This window comes from Taudactylus pleione, unplaced genomic scaffold, assembly GCF_031769625.1.
Source record: "Taudactylus pleione unplaced genomic scaffold, aTauple2 ptg000800l, whole genome shotgun sequence".
NCBI classification, from domain to species: domain Eukaryota; kingdom Metazoa; phylum Chordata; class Amphibia; order Anura; family Myobatrachidae; genus Taudactylus; species Taudactylus pleione.
Genome location: NW_028285202.1, coordinates 706,329 through 728,916, shown reverse-complemented (window position 1 = coordinate 728,916; position 22,588 = coordinate 706,329). Strand labels below are relative to the sequence as shown.

The 22,588-nt window shown below is 49.7% G+C and overlaps 1 protein-coding gene and 1 pseudogene across 2 annotated transcripts in view; one reads left to right on the top strand and one right to left on the bottom strand.

Annotated features, from left to right (window-relative positions):
- Positions 1-241, bottom strand: part of LOC148474908 (uncharacterized) — an 89,206-nt pseudogene extending 88,965 nt beyond the window's left edge. The window contains exon 1 of the transcript XR_015872815.1: positions 172-241. The product of XR_015872815.1 is annotated as an uncharacterized LOC148474908 (transcript). The remainder of the gene's footprint in view (positions 1-171) is intronic.
- Positions 1-22,588, top strand: part of LOC148474906 (uncharacterized) — a 117,482-nt gene that overhangs the window by 54,666 nt on the left and 40,228 nt on the right. The window lies entirely within an intron of this gene.

Sequence of the window (22,588 nt, the reverse complement as noted above, 5' to 3'; positions counted from 1 at the left end):
ATAATAATAACAGGACACCACAGGCTGCTCCCCCTGTATAATAATAACAGGACACCACAAGCTGCTCCCCCTGTATAATAATAACAGGACACCACAGGCTGCTCCCCCTGTATAATAATAACAGGACACCACAAGCTGCTCCTACTATATAATAATCATACAGTTCATTACCTGCTCCCAGACACAACGATGTCTCCCCGCTATGCTCAGCACTGACCCGGATGTTGATAGAGAATAATTCCCTTTCCGGTCCTTGGAACAGACCGGAAATCGATTGGCCCACACACAACGGAAGTCAGGTGGATCGCACAGACCGGAATCCAGTGTGTAACCTAATCCGGATGAGAGGAGGCAGAGACTGGCAGCGGCTGAGCTCCCCCGAGGAACTCAGCCCCTGCCAGTCACTGCCTCCTCTCACCCGGATCAGGCTACACGCAGGATTCCGCTCTGTGCGTTCCACCTGACTTCCGCTCTGTGGTTCCACTTGACTTCCGGTCCGTTCCAAGGACAGGGAAAAAGATTTTTTCTGTATCAACATCCGGGTCAGCGCTGAGCAGAGCGGGGACATCGCTATGTCTGGGAGCCGGTAATGATCTGTATGATTATTATGATGCAGGAGGAGCAGCATGTGGTGCCCTGTTATTATTATTATACAGGGGGAGCAGCCTGTGGTGTCCTGTTATTATTATACAGGGGGAGCAGCCTGTGGTGTTCTGTTATTATTATACAGTGGGAGCAGTCTGGTGTCTTATTATTACAAAGGAAAATCGGCCTTTGGTGTCCTGTTATTATTATTATTATACAGGGGAGCAGCCTGTGGTGTCCTGTTGTTATTTTTATTTTCTACATCAGGGTCCATAGGGTATCCACAGGATACCTTGGGGTATAGGTGATGACGTCAGGCATCGGGCACCATAGAGTTAAAGTTTTCAGCCTCCCAGGATGCACTAGGGTCCCCCTCCTATACCCCGCCCCCGAGCCAAGGCATCTCAGTTTTGTTTGGTTCCCGGCCGGAGTCGGATGCACCTGTTAGAGGGGGGGCTAAGAAGAGCCCCTGAAGTTTTCTACAATGCAGCTGTGGCTGCACATCTGGAAGTACAGCATGGACAGTCAGTACCAACGTACTGACGTATTGTACAGTCTTTCCTACACCCCCGCCGGTACCGATCCGGGGATGCTGGTAAGCATCTGGGGTCACAGCTAGCGGTGACCCCAGATGTTTGGGACCATGGCCGGATCTAAGGGGGGCAACAAGGTAAGCAGCGGGGTCCCGCGGTGGGACCCTGCTGAACATGGTCCAGAGTCCCCAGGCAGGGGGCTCCCTGGGGACTGGCTGCAGCGTGGAGCCAGGTACTAACCTGCGCTTCCACTACCCCCCTGGGACAGCGGACCGCGGCAGAGCGGTAGCGCTGCGGCGTCCCAGGGGTTAAATGCATGCCAGGGGAGCGCGCCTTCCCTGTCACAGCCGGCGCCTCCCCCGCTGCACACAGCCCTCTCTGCACACGCCGACTGGCCTTGTGGCAGCGCTCCTCCACCAGGCCAGCCTCCTCTATGCTCCTCGGTGGCCATCTCTCTGAACGCATGGTGAACGCTGCTGGAAGCTTGAAACGGAGGCATCGCGGTCTGGGTCCCCCGGCATACCTCTCCTCCGCTTGGTCAGATCTGTGTATGCAGCGCTGCGTCCTACCAGGCTCTGTGTCTGAGTAGTTGAGGATCAGCGCTGATAGTGCAGGAATTGATTTTCTTTGCATTGTATGTGACTTCTGCTAGCGCTGCTGCCTGTACTTTCACTTTCTTCTGTCAGCCATTTCACTGTCCCTGATCTTTCTGCTAAAGCCCTTGCGGTGCGGTGATTGCAGGGTGGTTCTCCCACTATACTAACAAGTATCAGTGAGAAGGGTCACATACTTACCATCATGTCTGAGAGTGACTTTCCTCTCCAGCTTCTGCGTACTACGTTTAAGGTACCAATAGCGGAGGGGGAGGGTAGCGCTGAGGGGCTATGTCGGCAGTGTTATTTATTGGCGCGGCCAATTACTGTCACGGCACCGGTACAGGAGCCGCCCTGGGCTTGTTTCGCCAAAGCGCTTACAACCCTCGTGGGCCAGTTAGCTCCGCAGCCTGCGTTCTCACAGATGGGATTGTCCCAGCAGTCAGTGGTGTCGTCACCCATGCAGGGTTTCACCGAGACAATTGATGGTACCCCACAGTCTCCCTATTTCCCCTCCCCAGGTCTCTCAGGAGCCTGCGTGGGTTAATTCCCTGACAAGTTCTGTACAACACTTGTCGGACGTGATACAAGGGGAGTCTGTGTTGCGGCCACATAAGCGGCCGGTGGCGTCTCTGTCTGCTCCTTATGAGGATGACGACGTGACGTCTGATGATGGGGAGATTCTGGATCTTTCGGACCAGAAACTTCTCCGTACTAAAGAGTCGGACGCTAGGTCCAAGGTATATATTCCTGGACTTATTCCGGCAGGCCGCACAGCTTTAGTGATTGAGGACGAAGATCCTCCGGTGTCCAAATCTAAATATGCCTTTTTTTAAGGATATTAAGGGTGACGCCACAGTGTTTCCTCTTTCGGGTCAGTTAGTGGACCATTTAGAGGAAGCGTGGAAACAGCCTGGCAAACGGTATCAGCCGCAGAGACGCTTGGCGGTGGCTTATCCGTTTGTGGAAAATTATTTTTCTAAGTGGGAATCCCCTCCACAGGTGGATTCTCATGTGACACGCCTAGTCTGTAGTGCCACATTGCCCATGCCCTCCATGTCTTCCCTGAAGGATGCTACGGACCGTAAGGTGGAGATCTGTCTAAAGTCCATTTATTCCCTTGCGGGGGGGGGGGGGGGGAAGCTAGGCCGGCTATGGCCATTTGTTGGGCAGCCAGAGCTATGGAGCACTGGGCTGATACTTTGGAGGCGTCTTTTGATTCCGACTGTTCGGCTGAGCAGACCGAGTTGATAGGCAATCTCCGGGACTCGGCCACTTATATCAATGAAGCGGCCTTGGATATCAGTACCCTGGCGTCTCGGATTTCTTCGGCAGCTTTAGCTGCTCGTCGCACCTTATGGTTGCGATCTTGGAAGGCGGACGCTGATTCCTAAAAGGGCTTGGAAACTTTGCCTTTTAATGGAGAAGTCCTATTTGGTCCGGACCTGGACAATATTGTAGCCACGCTGGCGGCAGCCAAATCTGCATGTCTCCCGTCTGCTGCAGTTCCTTCCAGTTCAGGTACGTCGTCCTTTCGGCCTTATAGGGCCCAGGGTAGGCCTAAAGCACAGTCCTTTCCCCGACAGGCTGGCCCCAAAAAATCGGCCAAGCCCCGGAAGCAGGCCTGGAGTACCAGACGTCTGGCCCCTAAGCTGGATAACAAACCTGCGGCCTGACGGTCCGGGCCTCCCTTTGGGGGATCCCAGAGTGGGAGGCCGCCTGCTGCAGTTCCCCCCCAGTGCTGGTCGATTACCACGACAGACACTTGGGTTCTCGAGGTGGTTTCTCACGGGTACGCCCTCTCCTTTCGGCACAGGCCCCCGTCTCGATTCTTCACCACGGGTCTTCCATCAGACCGGAACAAAGCCTTGGAACTGCGGAAGGTTTTGCACACTATGCTCCAGGCTGGAGTTATAGTGCCTGTTCCATTCTCCCAGAAGGGCCAGGGTTTCTATTCCAATCTGTTTTTGGTACAGATACCCAATGGGTCGTTTCGTCCGATCCTCAACCTCAAAGCACTCAACAAGTCTTTGCGGGTGCCGAGGTTTCGGATGGAGACCCTGCGGTCCATCATTCTGGCGCTGGAACCTAGGGATTACATGGCGTCGTTGGACATACAGGACGCTTACCTGCATGTCCCTATTCTTTTACGCCATCAACAGTTCCTTAGGTTTGCAATCCGCAACGACCACTTTCAGTTCCGAGCGTTACCGTTTGGGCTGGCGACAGCTCCACGTGTTTTCACCAAGGTGATGGCGGTCATGGCGGCTTCCCTGTGGCTGCAGGGTGTCCGCATGTTACCGTACTTGGACGACCTTCTGTTGGTGGCAGGATCTCCAGAGCTCCTTCTACGCCACTTGGACCTGACCATTGCGGTACTGCAACGGCACGGCTGGTTGATAAACTGGCAGAAGTCCACCCTGATCCCGTCTCAGCGGATTCTGCACCTCGAACCCTTATTGGACTATGGACAGCAAAGGATCTTTGTGACGGGAGAAAAGATCTCTGCCTTGAAGTTGAGGGTGCGCAGTTGTCTGCAGAATCGCCGGGTGTCTCTGCACTCGGCGATGAGGTTACTGGGCTCCATGGTGTCGGTATTCAACATGGTAGAATATGCCCAGTTTCACTCCAGACCTCTGCAGCACTTGATCCTGTCCAAATGGAATGGACTGCCTCAGAGTCTCAAATCCCAGACGATGGTGCTCACTCCGGAGGTTCGCCTGTCCCTAGCCTGGTGGTTGCAGACGTCCCATCTCAACAAGGGTCGTCCATTCTGGGTGGCGAATTGGGTCCTGTTGACAACGGACGCCAGTCTTTGGGGCTGGGGAGCAGTCACGGGTCCACACTTGTTCCAGGGCAGGTGGACTCGGGCGGAAACAGAGCTTCCAATAAACATCTTGGAGCTCCGCGCGGTGTTCAATGCTCTCCAGCAGGCACATCAGGTTCTCCAAGGTCACCCAGTGCAGGTCCAGTCGGACAACGCTACCACCGTGGCCTACATAAATCGGCAAGGAGGAACCCGAAGTCGGGCGGCTCTCGTAGAGGTGTCCCGAATCCTGGTTTGGGCGGAGCGCAATCTCCCGGCAATATCAGCAGTATTCATCCCGGGAGTTCTAAACTGGGAGGCGGACTTTCTCAGTCGCCAGGACGTTCATCCGGGGGAATGGTCTCTGCACCAGGACGTCTTTCAACTGCTGGTGGACAGGTGTGGTCTTCCAGAGATCGACCTCATGGCGTCACGGCACAACAACAAGTTGCCGGTGTACGGGTCTCGCACAAGAGACGAAAAGGCGTCTCTGGTGGATGCTCTGTCCGTCCGGTGGACGTTCCGGTTTGCTTATCTGTTTCCTCCGTTTTCCCTTCTTCCTCGGGTAATCCGGAAATTCAAACAGGACGGAGGGACGCTCCTGTTGATAGCTCCCGCGTGGCCCCGGAGGCACTGGTTCTCAGACCTCCAGGGACTGTCCGTGGACATTCCTCTGCGGTTGCCGTTACGCCCGGACCTCCTGTCACAGGGTCCTTGTCTTCACCCGGACCTGACTCGGCTGTCTTTGACGGCGTGGCTGTTGAGGCGGCCATGTTAAGGTCCAGGGGGTTTCCAGCCCTGTAGTGCAAACTATGCTAAGAGCTCGGAAACCATCTTCTGCAAGGATATACCATCATGTGCGGCATACGTTCTTCCAGTGGTGTCGACCGAGAGGTTATGCCCCCTGGGAGTTCCGTCTGTCTAGAGTGTTAGCTTTCCTACAGGCGGGACTGGACCATGGGCTTCGCCTTGCGTCTCTGAAGGTGCAGGTGTCTGCCCTGTCCATCTGGTTCCATCGTAGGATTGCTGCAATCCCTGATGTGCGCACCTTTATGCAAGGTGTTCTCTGAATTCAGCCACCTTTTGTTCCACCGGTGGACCGGTGGCGCCTTGGGATTTAGCTGTGGTCCTGAGGGCTCTCCAGGGACCGCCGTTTGAACCACTGGGCTCAGTGGACCTCAAATGGCTGACAGCTAAAACATTTTTCCTTCTGGCCATTGCTTTGGACAGACGTGTTTCTGACTGTAGACCCCCTTTTCTGATTTTTCATAGGAACAGGGCGGTGCTGCGCACTCGTCCTGGTTTCCTTCCTAAAGTTGTTTCCAGCTTTCACATCAACGAGGAAATCGTTGTGCCGGCTTTTAACTCACCCGATCTTTCAGTGGGTTAGGCCACTTTGGATGTTGTGCGGGCCTTTAGGATTTATGTTGACCGCACTTCTTTGTTTAAGAAGTCGGACGCCTTGTTTGTCCTCTATGGCTTCCGTAAAAAGGGTTGGCCTGCTTCAAAGCAGACTTTGGCAGGCTGGATTCGTATGGCCATTTCAGAAGCGTATCTTCATGAAGGCCTTCCGGTTCCTTCCTCTGTGAGGGCTCATGCCACTAGGTCTGTGGGTCCTTCGTGGCTGCTCGACGTGGTGCCTCTGCAGTCCAGATCTGCAAGGCTGCCACTTGGTCCTCGGTCCATACCTTTGTGAGGTATTACGCGTTTGACACCTTTGCCTCTCAGGATGCTTCCTTCGGGCGGCGGATTCTCCTTTCAGCACAGGAGCGTCCCCACCCTTAAAGGATACTGCTTTGGGACATCCCCAAGGTATCCTGTGGAACCCTATGGACTTCGTAGAAATAGAGATAACAAAGGTAAGTTCTTACCATATCTCATATTATACAGGGGGAACAGCCTATGGTGTCCTATTATTATACAAGGGGAGCAGCCTATGGTGTCCTGTTAATAATAATAAATAATAATATTATTATTATTATTATTATTATTATAATACAGGGGGAGCAGCCTGTGATGTCCTGTTATTATTATTATACAGGGAAGTAGCCTATGGTGTCCTGTTATAATTATTATTATTATACAGGGGGAGCAGCCTGTGGTATCCTGTTATTAATTATTATACAGGGCGAACAGCCTGTGGTGTCCTGTTAATATTATCATACAGGGCAGCAGCCTGTGGTGTCCTGTTATTATTATTATTATTATACAAGGGGAGCTGCCTGAGGTGTCCTGATATTATTATTATTATTATACAGAGGGAGCAGACTGTGGTGACCTTTTATTAGTATTATACAGGGGAGCAGCCTGTGGTGTCCTGTTGTTATACAGGGGGAGCTGCCTGTGTTGTCCTGTTTTTATTATTATACAGGGGAGCCGCCTGTGGTGTCCTGTTATTACTATAGGATTGAGGGAGTGGCATATGGTGTAATATTATTATTTATAATAATAATAATATAGGTTGAGAGGCCCGTGGTGTCCTGTTATTATTATGATGCATTAGCAAAAAAACGTACTGAACTGTGCAAATATCAGTACTGCGTATACAATTAAATCAAGCCCTATGTTTACATTGATACTTTGTGGTGTTTCTTATTAATTTACTTATTTCTAGACAACTGAGCTGTGAGGAACAACAGTCTTTACAAGACTAAAAGGGCCTATCCATTACACGACTTTTAGTACGATCCGACCTTGTTCACAAAGTCGTGTAATGGATAGCCGGCAAGGACCAGCGATGCATGTGCACGCTGGGTCCTTGCCGACCCCGACTATCTACGGAACATGCCCGTCAACCTGACTACAATCGTCAGGTTTGGTATGTTCAGAGATAGGAGGTCGGACTCCTGCACTGAATGACGTTCAGTGAACGCCGTTCAGTGTGGCACCGCACCACGGCGACCTGAAGGTTTGAACGCTAGTCGTTCAGTCTTTCAGGTCACCTAGTGGATAGGCACCTTAAGATGTGAGGATGAGATGGGGCACTGATTCCCTAATGATGGATCTGGGAGTGTCACAGTGACTTCACTTATATCTATAGTAATAATACAGGGACATGACTGGGGAGGTGAGGGGATCTGGGAGTGTCACAGTAACATCACTTTTATCTATAGTAATAATACAGGAACATTACTGGGGAGGTGAGGGGATTCTGGGAGTGTCACAGTGACATTACTTATATCTATAGTAATAATACAGGGACATGACTGGGGAGGTGAGGGGATCTGGGAGGTCACTGTGATATCGCTTATATCTATAGTAATAATACAGGGACATGTCTGTGGAGGCGAGGTGTTCTGGGAGTGTACACGTGATAATTGTTTTTTCTAATGCACAGGATTACACAGGAGTGAAGACATCTGGTGAGTGTGATACACTTAGCAGCCGCCCCCATGTGTCAGGAGGACTGAGCAGGACCCAGTGCCCCATCACGGTGCTTCCACCTCACTCACTGATACATGAGAGACACAATAACCAGAAGATCCTGGAACTCACCAACTACATCATTCAGCTGCTGACTGGAGAGGTGACTGGTGGGAATGGGACATTATACAGTAACACCATGGGATGTGTCTGGGACTGTATCACTGTGTGTGTCCGGTTCCTATAAGGTGTCAGGATGTCACTGTCTATGTCTCCATGCAGGTGCGGAAGTATATAGAGCAACACAGTGGTCTGTACAAGGACGTGATGATGGAGATTCACCAGGCCCTCACATCGCTGGGTAAGAGGAGACTGTCATTTATTATACAGGAGTGAGCAGCTATGGGGCCACCTATATACACACATCATCTGATATCACATATATACAATGCACTCATTCACTGTGTGTCTCCTACAGATGGACCCAGTAACAGAAATACCCCAGAGAGATGTCCCCGTCCTCTTTATTCACAGGATTGTACAGAGGAGAATCACAGGACCCCACAGGAGCATCAGGTAGGTGGGATTTAGGGTCTCACCAATGTACCAAAGTAACTGTCACTATATAATCTGTAGAGCAGCTGTGTGTGTTTATGTTCTCACATTATACTGTTTCAACTCAATTAATTAAATCAGACATTATTTTTGTGTTATATTGTTTTGTGGATATTTTAGTGTGAAGACCTGACTAATATTAAGGCAGAAGATTTAGAGGAAGAAGAAGAGACGTATGTGTCTGGTATGAAGGCAGAAGATACAAAGGGTGAAGAAGAGACGTATGTGACTGATATGAAGGTAGAAGATCTAGAAGGAGAAGAAGAGACGTATGTGACTGATATGAAGGTAGAAGATCTAGAGGGAGAAGAAGAGACGTATGTGACTGATATGAAGGTAGAAGATCTAGAGGGAGAAGTAAAGACGTATGTGACTGATATGAAGGCAGAAGATACAGAGGGAGAAGAAGAGACATATTTGACTGATATAAAGGTAGAAGTTATAGAGGAAGAAGAAGAGACGTATGTGAGGGGTGATCAGCAGTGTAAAGTGGAGGAAATCCCTACATATATCAGCACAGGTGAGTAATAAACACATATTACAGAAAAAAGTCACATTCTCCTTGCTCAGCCACTACAACAATATATTTTTTCTTACTTCCTATCTCCCCTCCTGCATCCAATAGGACCTCAGCTTAGATGACTTGCATTTGGAACATTGGTTATTTTATATTCTATGGATGTGAAGTGCTTTGGTGCCTTTGTAGGTGTTGCTACAAACCGCTAATGTGGGTTGAATGGCACCGGTCTCCGGTTGTTTATGTCAGTCGACCTATTATAAAGATCTGTTGTTGAGGGGATCTGGTTGTTAAAATCACTTTCTTCTTCAGGATCCATAGGGTCCACAGGAACCACCAAACAGTCAAAGCCTTAGCTCCCAGAATACCCTGGTCCTCCTCCATATATATACGCCGCTCCCAGCTACAGGCATTCAGTATTTTGTTTGGTGCTCAGCAGGATTCAGATGCACCTTTGAACATGGGATTACTCAGCAGTCCCTAGCTTTAATTTTATGATTCATTTTCTTTTCTATTTTACTGGGTTAGCAGTGCTGAGCGTCCTGATAAGATGCATTCATACACAGCCAAAAGTTTTGAGAATTATACAAGTATTGGTTTTCACAAAGTCTGCTGCTTCAGTTTTTATGATGGCAATTTGCATATACTCCAGAATGTCATGAAGAGTGATCAGATGAATTGCAATTAATTGCAAAGTCCCTCTTTGCCATGACAATGAACTTAGGGCCTGATTCAGAGACGGATGCTCTGAAAGAGCGCTCGCTCTGAATCAGGGCTATTTTTAATTTTTTTTGGTGCGGCCTCCTGGCCGCTCGCATAGCTGTGGGTGACCACCCACAGCTATTGCGAGCGACCAGGATGATTGTGGTAGGGTCTTGTGGCCGCAAGCCCCAGAGAGCTTCCGGCTCTAATAGAGCCGGAAGCTCTCCCACGTGGGTCCGGAAGCCCCACGTGGGGCCGCCCACAAACGGCAGGCGTTCGCGAAGCCACCCCACCGCCACGCCTACAAAATGGGGCGAGCTGTCGATCAACATCGACAGCCGCCTCTTTTGTAGTGAGCCGTGGAGCGAGAGAATTTCTCTCTCGCTCCGGGGCTTGCGCACTCGCAGTGCGGCCGCTGCACATGCGCAGAGGCCACCATCGATCCGCTTGCGGGCGGGTCTGAATCAGGCCCTTAATCCCAAAATCAACATTTCCACTGCAATTCAGCCCTGACATAAAAGGACCAGTTGACCTCATGTCAGTGATTCTCTCGTTAACACAGGTGAGAGTGTTAACGAGGACAAGGCTGGAGATCTCTCTGTCATGCTGATTGAGTTAGAATAACAGACTGGAAGCTTTAAAAGGAGGGTGGAGCTTGAAATCATTGTTCTTCCTCTGTTAACCATGGTTACCTGCAAGGACACACGTGCAGTCATCTTTGCTTTGCACAAAAAGGGCTTCACAGGTAAGGATATTGCTGCTAGTAAGATTGCACCTAAATCAACCATTTATCGGATCATCAAGAACTTCAAGGTCAGAGGTTCAATAGTTGTGAAGAAGGCTTCAGGGCACCCATGAACATCCTGCTACCGCCAGGACCGTCTCCTAAAGTTGATTCAACTGTGGGATCAGGGCACCACCAGTGTAGAGCTTGCTCAGAAATGGCAGCTGGCAGGTGTGAGTGCATCTTCACGCACAGTGAGGCAAAGACTTTTGGAGGATGGCCTGGTGTCAAGAAGGGCAGTAAAGAAGCCACTTTTCTCCAGGAAAAACATCAGAGACAGACTGATATTCTGCAAAAGTTACAGGGATTGGAATGCTGAGGACTGTGGTAAAGTTATTTTCTCTGATGAATTCCCTTTCAGATTGCTTGGGGCATCTGAAAAAACGCTTGTCCGGAGAAGGAAAGGTGAGCTCTACCATCAGTCCTGTGTCATGCCAACAGTAAAGATGCTGAGACATTCATGTGTGGGGTTGCTTCTCAGCCAAGGGAGTGGGCTCACTCACAATTTTGCCTAAGAACACAGCCATGAATAAAGAATGGTACCAAAACATTCTCCAAGAGCAACTTCTCCCAACCATCCAAGAACAGTTTGGTGACGAACAATGCCTTTTCTAGCATGATGGAACACCTTGCCATAAGGCAAAAGTGATAACTAAGTGGATCGGGGAACAAATCATTTAAATTTTGCATCCATAGCCAGGAAACTCCCCAGACCTTAATCCCATTGAGAACTTGTGGTCAATCCTCAAGAGGCGGGTGGACAAACAAAAACCCACAAATTCTGACAAACTCCAAGCATTGATTAGGCAAGAATGGGCGGCCATCAGTCAGTATGTGGCCCAGAAGTTGATTGAGAGCATGCCAGGACGAATTGCAGAGGTCTTGAAAAAGAAGGGTCAACACTGCAAATATTGAATCTTTGCATAAACTTAATGTAATTGTCAATAAAAGCCTTTGGCCCTCATTCAGAGCCGTACGCTCTGAGCAGAGCGCACGCTCTGAATGAGGGCCGGGCTCCATTTTCATGGAGCGTCCTCCTGGACGCTCGTATAGCTGTGGGTCACCACCCACAGGCTATACGAGCGTGCTTTGTGATGGCCGCGATGGTCGAGACCATCGCGACCATCGAAATTGCGAGCCGGAGCCTGCGGTTGAGGTTTTCAACCGCAAGCTCCGGAGTGATTTTGGCTCTATCAGAGCCAAAATCACTCCCACTGAAATCACTAGTGATGTCAGTGGGCCGGCTTCTGACGGGAGGCGTTCCCGTGGGAACGCCCCCGTCAGGGAGGCACGCCCCCGGCACGCCCACCAAAGGGGGCGTGCTGTCAATCAACATTGACAGCACGCCCCCTTTGATCGGACACAACGAGCGAAGGACTTTCCTTCGCTCGTCGCGTCTGGCGCATGCGCACGACGGAGCTCCCTCCATCGTGCGCATGCTCAGTGCATAACATCGACCCACTTGCGAGCGGACAGCCGCTCGCGAGTGGGTCTGAATCAGGCCCTTTGACACTTATGAAAAGCTTGTAATTTTACTTCAGTATACCATAGTAACATCTGACAAAAAGGTCTAAAAACACTGAAGCAGCAAACTTTGTGAAAACCAATACTTGTGCCATTCTCAAAACTTTTGGCCATGGCTGTACACTGCGACTCATACCTCCGTCGGTGCCGCAACACCAGTAACATCTCTGGTGATTTCGGCGGGTCACAGCGGAGCTTAGCAAGTAGCGACGCTGGAGGCACGGACTGCAATCGGATGCATGGAGATGTCAGGTAAGGCAATTCTTTGTGTATGGGGAATCGCGTGCGGCAGTCCTTGCGTCTGGCGCCAGATTCGCACCGGAAACCTCTGCAGTGAGAGCCTGAGACAGTCCGCATCCTCACTAGACCACCAGGGCCTTGTCGTCTGACGCCGGGGATCAGCAGCAGGCACATCTACTGCCATGAGGTCAGCGTACCCGGCCGAGGTATGTAGCTTAGGGGAGGCAGGCTCTCCCCCGGCAGCTCCTCCCCCTACCCAGATCCTTCAAAGGTTTCCCTTTGCTCCTCTTGCCGCCTAAAGTATATCAGATGCTCACAGTCCACCATCGGTACTCTGCTGAAGCTGTTTCTTTTTAGAAGGTCTGGGTTTGTCTCCCTGTATACCTCTCCCCTTGGTCAGGTATATAGTGCTCTACATCCTACCAAGCCTTGTGGTTGGTCAGTTGATTCAGAGTCCATTGCGATTAAATTGCATATGCTTTGTATGTGACTTGTGCTAGCTGCTGTATTGATACTACCTTTTATTTCTGTCTGTCCGCTATAACTATCACTGTGTTTCTCCTCATCCCTCTGTACAGAGTCTTTGGGGTTTTCTGTGTAATTCACAAATACTTGTGAGGACTGTCACATTGCATTTATACCTTGTACATTTTATACATTGATATGTCAATGGTTAAAGGGAAGCAGGAGATTGAGGCTCCTGTGCTGGATTCATGTAAATCCTGTTCGTCGGGCCTGTCGGCTCAGGATTTCATGCAAGATGGTTTGTGTGCTAGTTGTTATAAAGAGCCACCTCTCCAATCTGGTACACCAGCTCCTGTACAAGAGCCACCCTGGGTATCCTTTTGGTCTCAGGTTATGTTGCATTTAGTGGACCAGGCAGCAACTTCGGTACTGCCTCCCACTATGGGGTACCCGCAACAGTTACATCCTGCTATGTATATGCCCCCCATGCATCCTTTCTGGATGGATGCCTATGCTCACTCAAATCCGAGTATGGTTCAACCATCTACCGATGCTCTGCAAGTGAATAGACCAGTTACTGTTAAGCATCGGCGCAGCCTGGGGATTCTAACACATCATCAGATGAGGATACATATGATTAGATCCATCCTTATATATAGAGGAAGAGGAGGTCCCACCTAAATTTAAGACTCCGGTCTTTAGGCATCAGAAAGTGGTAAAGTATTACTTTCCTCAGTCTGAGCAGCTGACTGACCTCATGGCGTTAGGATGGAGCACTCCAGATAGACGTTTCCATGCTACAAGAAATTTAACATCTCTGTACCCGTTTTCACCTGGTGAATGTACTAAGTGGGAAGTCCCTCTGACTGTAGATGCTCATGTGACACGGTTGATCAAGAACTCTACATTACCTATTTCATCCGCATCCTCACTCAAGGATGTTACATTTAGAAAACTGGAAACATGTTTGAAATCAGTTTTCTCATTAGCTGGAGCGATTACCCGTCCGACTATGGCACTGGAAGACAGTATGCCACAGGCTACCAGAGAACAACTGTCCTATCTCTCCCAAATGCAAGAAGCAGCTGCTTATGAAGGAGAAGCGGTTATTGACGCAGGACTTCTGGCTTCTAGAGTACCGGCAACTTTGGTTGTGGCTCGCAGAACACTTAGGTTAAGGTCCTGGAAGGCAGATGCAGGTTCCAAAAAGGCTCTTGAATCCTTGCCTTTTGCTGGAAAAATACTGTTTGGACCAGAATTGTATAGCATAGTGGCTACTTTGGCAGCATCAAAATCTGCTGGATTACCATCTGTGACGACCTCTAAATATAGGCAGTCTTTGTTTCGGACCTTTCGCCTGCAGGGAAGGGCAAAGGGACAGTCGTTTTCCAGACAAGATAATTCCCACAGGAAGGCCAAACCGCAAACCAAGAAATCATGGTCGGTCAGACATCCAGCTTCCAAGCCGGGCGATAAGCCTTCTGCCTGATGGGGCGGGCCTCCCTCTGGGGGCTCTCAGGGTGGGAGGCCGACTTCTCCAGTCTTCTTATGCCTGGCATCAAACAGCAATGGATGCTTGGGTTTGAGAAGTGGTCTCTCAAGGATTTGCCCTCACATTTCTGAGGCATCCCCCTTAGAAGGTTTTTCATACAGCTCCTCCATCAGACCCGGACAGGGCCCTGGCCCTACAAGAGGCTATTCGTGCCCTGCTGAGCTCAGGGGTAATAATCCCCATTCCTTATTATTCAAATATATTCTTGATGGGTCTCATCGCCCTATTCTGAATCTGAAGTCTCTCAACAGGTTTATCCATGTGCCCAAGTTCCTTATGGAAACCCTACGGCCAATTATACTGGCAATGGAGCGTGGGGATTTTATGGTCTCCCTGGACATATGGGATGCATGTCTGCATGTGCCTATTGCACTGTCTCACCAAAGGTTTCTGAGGTTTGCTATTCATCAGCAACAATACCAGTTTCAGGCTCTGCTCTTCGGGCTGTCCACAGCCTCTCAGGTGTTTACCGAGATAATGGCAGTCATGACTGCTCATCTCAGACGACAGGGAGTCAGGATACTGTCATACTTGGACAACCTCCTGATATTGGCGCAGTCTCCGAAGTTTTTGCAACGTCATCTCCAGCTGACCATTGTCTGTCTACAGGAGCACGACTGGATAGTCAATTGGAAAAAGTCTTCTCTTTCTCCAACAGATGGTACATCTGGGGGCGCTACTGGATTCCCTGGCACAAAGGATGTTTCTACCAGGGGACAAGATTTCTGCGCTACAATTGCGGGTGCGCAAATTGCTCCGCAATCGAAGAGTGTCAGTTCACTCAGCAATTCAGGTCCTGGAGTCCATGGTATCCACCTTCGACATGGTGGCATATGCCCAGTTCCATTCCAGGCCCCTGCAGTGATGGATTCTGTCTCGGCGGGACGGATAGTATCATCTGATAAGGTCTTGAACTATCCTTATCTTGCCAGAAGTTCGGGTCTTCCTCTCATGGTGGCTGCAGACAGCTCATCTGAACAAGGGTCGCCCATTATGGATCCCAAATTGGGTTCTCCTCACCACGGATGCAAGTCTTTGAGGATCGGCTGCTGTGACAGGTCAGCACAGCTTTCAGGGAAGATGGACAGCTTAGGAAAGTCACCTGCCCATAAACATTTTGGAGCTTCATGCAGTGCACAAAGCGCTCATTCTGGCACAGGGCCTTCTTCAGGGCAAGCCTGTCCAGATTCAGTCCGACAACACTCCCACAGTGGCCTACATCAACCATCAGGGAGGCACACGAAGTCCGGCAGCCATGAGGGAAGAGGCGAACATTCTGGTTTGGGCAGAACGCCATTTTCCAGCAATCTCTGCAATATTCATCCCAGGAGTCCTCGACTGGGAAGCGGATTTCCTAAGCCGTCAGGACATACACGCCGAAGAATGGGCTCTCCACACGGACGTCTTTCAGTTTCTGGTGGACAAGTGGGGACTAGCGGACGTAGACCTCATGGCATCGCATCACAACTACAAGGTCCCCAGGTATGAGTCCAGGACAAGAGACCCATCAGCCGCCTTCGTGGATGCTCTGGCAGAAAGGTGAGACTTCAGGTTGGCATACCTGTTTCCTCCAATCTCCCTCATACCAAAGGTCCTCAGAAAATTCAAGCAAGAAGGTGACATTGGTTCACCGATCTAACATGTCTATCTATAGACAATACACTTCCTCTACGGCCGGATTTGTTAGTGCAGGGTCTCTGCCTACATCCGGACCTACCTTGTCTGGCTTTGACGGTGTAGCTCTTAAATCTACCATCTTAAAAGCGAATGGTTTTTCTACTTCTGTGATTCAGACGATGCTCAGGGCAAAGACGCCTTACTCTGCCCTCATCTATTACAGGATTTGGCATTCTTTTTTACAATGGTGTTCCCACAGAGAGTATGATCCTAAGGTTTTCAGGGTCTCCCAAGTTCTTGCTTTTCTCCAGGCTGGACTAGACCTCTTGCTTCGCCTGGCTACCTTGAGAGTTCAGGTTTCTGCATTGTCCGTTTGGTTCCAGGACATGATCGCTCCCCTGCCAGATATTAGAACATTTTTGCTGGGTGTTCTCCACCGTTTGTCCCTCGGGTGGCACCGTGGGATTTGTCCTTGGTTCTCAGTGCGCTGCAGGTTCCTCCCTTTGAGCGCTTGGACACAGTGGACCTCAAATGGTTGACAGGGAAGTAACTTTTTCTCGCTATCTCCGCAGCTCGCAGAATTTCTGATTTGGCAGCACTTTCGTGTCGCTCCCCATTTATGATTTTTCAACAGAATAGAGCTGTCCTCCATACACGGGTGGGTTACCTTCCGAAGGTGATGTCCCGTTTTCATATGAAATGAGGAAATTGTAGTTCCGGGCTTTCAGTCTTCAGACCTTTCTGTAGGTGAAGCTTCCCTGGATGTGGTTTGAGCCCTTCGTATCTACGTGGATCATACCAACTACATCAGGAAATAGGATGTGCTTTCTGTGTTATGGTTTTCACAAGCGAGACTGGCCAGCTAACAAGCAGACTCTAGCTCGGTGGCTACGTATGACTATATCCTTGGTTGATCTTCCTGTTCCTAACAAGGTGACACCACACTCTGTCTGTGGGACCATCGTGGGCATTTAGATATGGCGCCTCTGCAGAACAGTTGTGCAAGGCGGCCACTTGGTCTTCTGTCCACACTTTCATAAAATTTTAGGCATTTGATACTTTTGCCTCCCAGGATGCTTCCTTTGGGAGGCAGATTCTCCTCCCTGCTCAGTAGCGTCCCCACCCTTAAGGGAACTGCTTTAGGACATCCCCAAGGTAGTTCCTGCCCCCCCTAAGGATCCTGAAGAATAAAGTAAAAGTTATGGTAGACTTGCCTTTGTTTACTCTTTTTCTTCGAGGTCCACAGGGTGCGCACCTTGATGCACCTGGCCTCAGTTGGGATCTGTTTCTTTTTGTCATCTTTGTGAGAGTGTTTCTAGTGTAATATGTACTTCCTTCTCCACTTTCCTTGTCCTGTCATTAGGCTTGTTTACAAACTGAATGCCTGTGGCTGGGGGAGGGGTATATATAGAGGAGGACCAGGGCATTCTGGGAGCTAAAGCTTTGACTGTGGGCCCTATGGACAGTGAAGAAAAGAGTTAACAAAGGTAAGTGTACCATAACTCTCTTATTTTCTTCAGGTTCCATAGGGTCCACAGAATCTACCTTGGGGTATGAAGTGGAAACGATCCATTGCACCAAACCGCTTCTAGCTTTGCAGCTCCCAGTATGCATCGGTCCTCGTCCCTATATGCCCCGCATTCAGTTTTTTTTGTTTGGTGTGCGACAAGTATCCAGGCGCACCTATTATAAACAGCAGGACTGCCTAGGCAGTCTCTGCCTCTTTATTTTATGATTTACTTAGTTTATGACTTACCGAGTTTAGCAGTTCCAGGCGACTCCTACCTTCGCCGGAGCCGAAAACACTAGTATCGCTATATGCCCTGAGGGTCTCGGCGGGCCTCAGCATGGCCTAGCTAGCGCCTGTGCTGAGGTCCAGACTGCAGGTCTGGCACGGAGATGACAGGTAAGTGTGCGGCAGTCCTAGAATCCGGTGTAGGAGACGCATCGGTGTGCATTGGGTTAATGTCTGGTGTGATGTTTCCTCACTAGGGCGGCCGGGTCCTTATCATCTGTCGCCGGGGACGGGTAGTAGATGCACTAGAGCGCACTAGTAAGCGTCTTCTACTATGAGGCCAACGTACCCGTGCCATCGAAATCGCAGCTTAGGGGAGATAAGGCCCTCCCCCGGCCGCTCCTCCCCCAAACCAGACTCAACGTCCTGTACGGAGTTCAGCGTCTGCTTTCTATATTTGACCACCTCGTGGTGAGACGCTCGCAGATCGCGTTTGTGTGTGTACTGCTGTAGCTGTTGGTCTCAGAGGTGGTCGGTCTCCCTGTATACCTCTCCTTTGGACCTGGTATATAGCGCTCTATATCCTACCATTACCCCTCCGGGGCTGGCTAGTTGATTCAGAGTACCATTTGCAATAGCAATTGTGCGTATCTATGCATTGTATGTGACTTTAATCCTAGCTGCTGTATTGTACTGCCTTTTTGTTTCAAAACTGTCACCTATCACTGTGCTTCTCCTCATCCCTCCGAAAAGGTTTGTGGGGTTTTCATTGATAGAGAGTCACATTGCATTTATGCTGTACACCTTATACCATTTATACATTTGTCATGTCTAAAGGTGTAGGTGAGAAGAATGATATGCCAGTACTCAGATCATGTGTGTCTTGTTTGGCAGGCAGGATGTTAACCAGGATGGATTGTGTAGCCTCTGTTGTATGTTGAGGCCAGTACATCTAGAGGTCCAGCGCCAGAACCACCCGAGTGGTATGAATTTTTGTTGCACTTGGTGGACAAAGCCGCAGAAGCACGGGCTCCTGCTGCAGTGCCTCACGCTATGGGGTATTCACAGCAGGTGCATCCTTCTATGTATATGCCGCCCATGAATTCATGTTGGTTTAATTCTACTGCTCACTCTAGTCAGAGTATGCCGCCGTCTATAGCTCCTCAGCAGCCAGATAGACAAGTGGCGGCAAAGCAGGGGCATAAGAGAGGTTCCCATCAGTTGTTGCCTCATGACGACCCCGGACTCCTCTTCAGACTCGGATACTCAGAGTTCTGGCTTTTACTCGGTAGAAGACCATCAGGCTCTGGTGGATGTCCCCTCTCTGGTGAGAGCGGTTAGATCTGTCCTCAGTATAGAGGAAGAGGAGGCCCCGCTGACAGCCAAGGCTCCGGTTTTTAGGCATCAGAAGGTGGCTAAAGATTATTTTCAATAGTCTGAACAACTGACAAATCTTATGTCTGAGGCATGGAGCACTCCTGGGAAGCATTTTCATGCTACAAGGAATATAACCTCTCGATACCCATTTGCACTTGGTGAGCGTAACAAATGGGAAGTTCCCCCAACGATAGACGCTCATGTCATGAGGTTGATTAGGAGCGCTGCGTTACCAATTCCTGCAGCATTCTCTTTAAAAGAGGTAACTGATAAGAAACTTGATAATCATTTGAAATCAATGTTTTCATTATCTGGAGCTATTACCAGACCAGCTATTGCTGTAGCCTGGGTAGCCAAAGCTATGGAAGAATGGACAACAGCTCTGGAAGGTACTATGTCTGAGGATACCAGAGAATAGCAGTCTTTTTATCAGATGCGAGAAGCAGCTGTGTATATGGGGGAAGCGCAGATATTTTGGCTTCTAGGGTCTCGCGACTTCTGTTGCAGCTCGGAGATCCCTTTGGCTAAAAACTTGGAAGGCGGATGCAGGATCCAAGAAGGCTCTTGAATCTTTGTATTTTGCAGGGAAGGTACTGCTGGACCAGAGCTGGATGACATAATGACTTCTCTGGCAACACCAAGTCGGCTGAATTGCCATCTACGACTACCCCTAAATTGAGGCAGTCGGCAGCTCGGTCCTTTCGCCCACAGAGTAGGGCAAAAGGTCAGTCTTCCTCTAGACAGAGTCAGCCCAAGAAAATCTTGGTCAAACAAACATCCTGCCTCCAAGCCAGATAGTAAGTCTACTGTCTGATGGGGCGGGCCTCCCCCGGGGGGGTCTCTGGGTTGGAGGACGACTTTTACAGTTCTCCCATGCCTGGTATCAGACAACTACGGATGCCTGGGTTCGAGAGCTGGTTTCTCAGGGTTATGCCATCACGTTCCTGAGGCATCCCCCTCAGAGGTTTGTGGATATAAACCTCCGGTTAGACCCAGGCAGGGAGTCTATTGGGGCCTTCCTGAAGTCAGGAGTCATAGTCCCCGTTCCTGTGACGCAACAGGGAAAGGGATATTATTCTAATTTATTTTTAATTTAAAAACAAATGGGTCACATCGCCCTATCCTGAATCTGAAGTCTCTGAACAGGTTCATTCATGTGCCAAAATTCCGTATGGAAACCCTACGGCCAATTATGCTGGCGATGGAGCCTGGAAATTTCATGGTCTCTCTGAACATACAGGATGCTTATCTTGATGTTCCTATTACACGCTCCCACCAAAGATTTCTAAGATTGGCGGTGGATTGGCGGTAGATCAGCAACATTACCAATTACCAATTTCAGGCTCTACCATTCGGGCTGGCCACAGCTCCTCGAGTATTTACCAAGATAATGGCAGTCGTGACGGCTCATCTCAGACGTCAAAGAGTCAGGATACTGGCATATCTAGATGATGGCCTGATATTGGCACAATCACAGGAGATGTTACAATGTCATCTCCAGATGACCATTGTCTACCTACAAGAGCATGGCTGGATAATAAATTGGAAAAAGTCCTCTCTTTCTCCCACTCTGCGAATGGTGCACTTAGGGGTGCTGCTGGATTCTCTGGGACAAAGGATTCTTCTACCAGAGGACTAGATTGTGGCACTACAGACTCGGGTGCAGAGTCTTCTGTGCAAGCAAAGAGTGTCAGTACACTTGGCAATGCAGGTGCTGGGCTCCACGGTTTCCACATTCGACATAATGGCTTATGCCCAGTTCCACTCCAGGTCTATGTAGAATTGGATTCTGGCTCAGTAGGATGGTCAGTATCATCGGATAAGGTCTCAGATGATCCGCATCTCGCCAGAGGTTTGGCTCGCTCTCGCTTGGTGGCTGGAGACGACTCATTTAAATATTGGCCACCCGTTGTGGGTCCGAGAGTGGGTACTCAACACGGATGCAAGCCTGCGAGGATGGGGAGAGACAGGCCATCACACCTTTCAGGGAAGGTGGACGGCTTCTGAAAGTCTCCTACCGATTAAATATCTTGGAGCTTCAGGCAGTGCGCAAAGCTCTCAGTTTGGCACAGGACCTCCTACAAGGCAGGCCGGTCCAGGTTTAGTCTGACAGTGGTGGCCTACCTCAATCATTAAGGAGGCACACGAAGTCTGGCAGCCATGAAGGAAGTGGCGGAAATTCAGCGGTATTCATCCCAGGTGTTCTCAACTGGGAAGTGGACTTCCTAAGTCGCCATGACATACCCGCCTGAGACTGGGCTCTTCATCCGGATGTCTTTCAACTCCTGGTGAACATGTGGGGAGTACCAGACGTAGACCTCATGGCATCACGTCACAATCACAGTGATTCAGACAATTCTGAAGGCAAAGGAAGCCTGCTTCCGCCCACATCTATCACATAATTTGGCATTAATTTTTTCTTTGGTGTTCTCAGGAAATATGACTCTAAGATTTTTAAGGTCCAAGAATACTAGCTTTTCTTCAGGCGGGATTAGATTTAAGTCTCCGCCTGGCTACGTTGAGAGTTCAGGTTTCTGCATTGTCAGTTTTGTTCCAATACAAGATTTCCCATCTACCGGATGTTAGAACATTCCTGCAGGGGGTTCTCTGGCTGCAACCTCCATTTGTCCCTCCGGCGGCACCATGGGATTTGACTTTGGTTCTCAGGGCATTGCAGACGTTTCCCTTTGAACCTTTGGATACGGTGGACGTAAGATGGTTGACAGCGAAAGCGCTTTTTCTCCTCGCTATTGCCTCGGCTCATAGAGTTTCTGACGGCAGCTGTCATGTCGCTCTCCATATTTGATTTTCCATCAAAATAGAACTGTCCTCCATACTAAGGCAGGTTACCTTCTAAAGGTGGTTTCCCGTTTCCATATAAATGAGGAGATTGTAGTTCCGGCCTTTCAGTCTTCAGACCTGTCTACAGGGGAAGCTTCCCTGGATGTGGTTCGAGCCCTCTGTATCTACGTGGTTCGTACCAGCTCCATCAGGAAATCAGACTCGCTGTTTGTGTTATATGGGTTTCACAAACGAGGCTGGCCAGCAAACAAGCAAACTGGCTCGCTGGCTGCGTACGACTATCTCTCAGGTCTATACACTGGTCTCCCTGTCCCTAACAAAGTGAAAGCACATTCTACTCTGTCTGTCGGACCGTCGTGAGTGGTTAGACATGGTGGCTCGGCTGAACAGCTGTGCAAGGCAGCCACTTGGTCTTCCGTCAATACATTTATAAAATTCTATGCATTTGATACGTTTGCCTCCCAGGATGCTTCCTTTGGGCGGCGGATTCTCCTCTCTGATCAGGAGCGTCCCCACCCTTAAGGGAACTGCTTTTGGACCACCCCAAGGTACATACTGTGGACCGTGAAGAAGAAAATCAGAGTTGTGTTACAACATACCTTAGATAACTCTTTTTCTTCGAGGTCCATAGGGTCCACAGAGCACCCTCCCTGACACACCTAGCCTCAGTTGTGATCTGTTCTTTTGTTTTTTTCGGATCACTGATTCCCTCTTCGTATGTTGAGTGTTTCTTGTGTGCAATGTACTTCCGTCTCCACTATCCGTCTCTTGCCGTTAG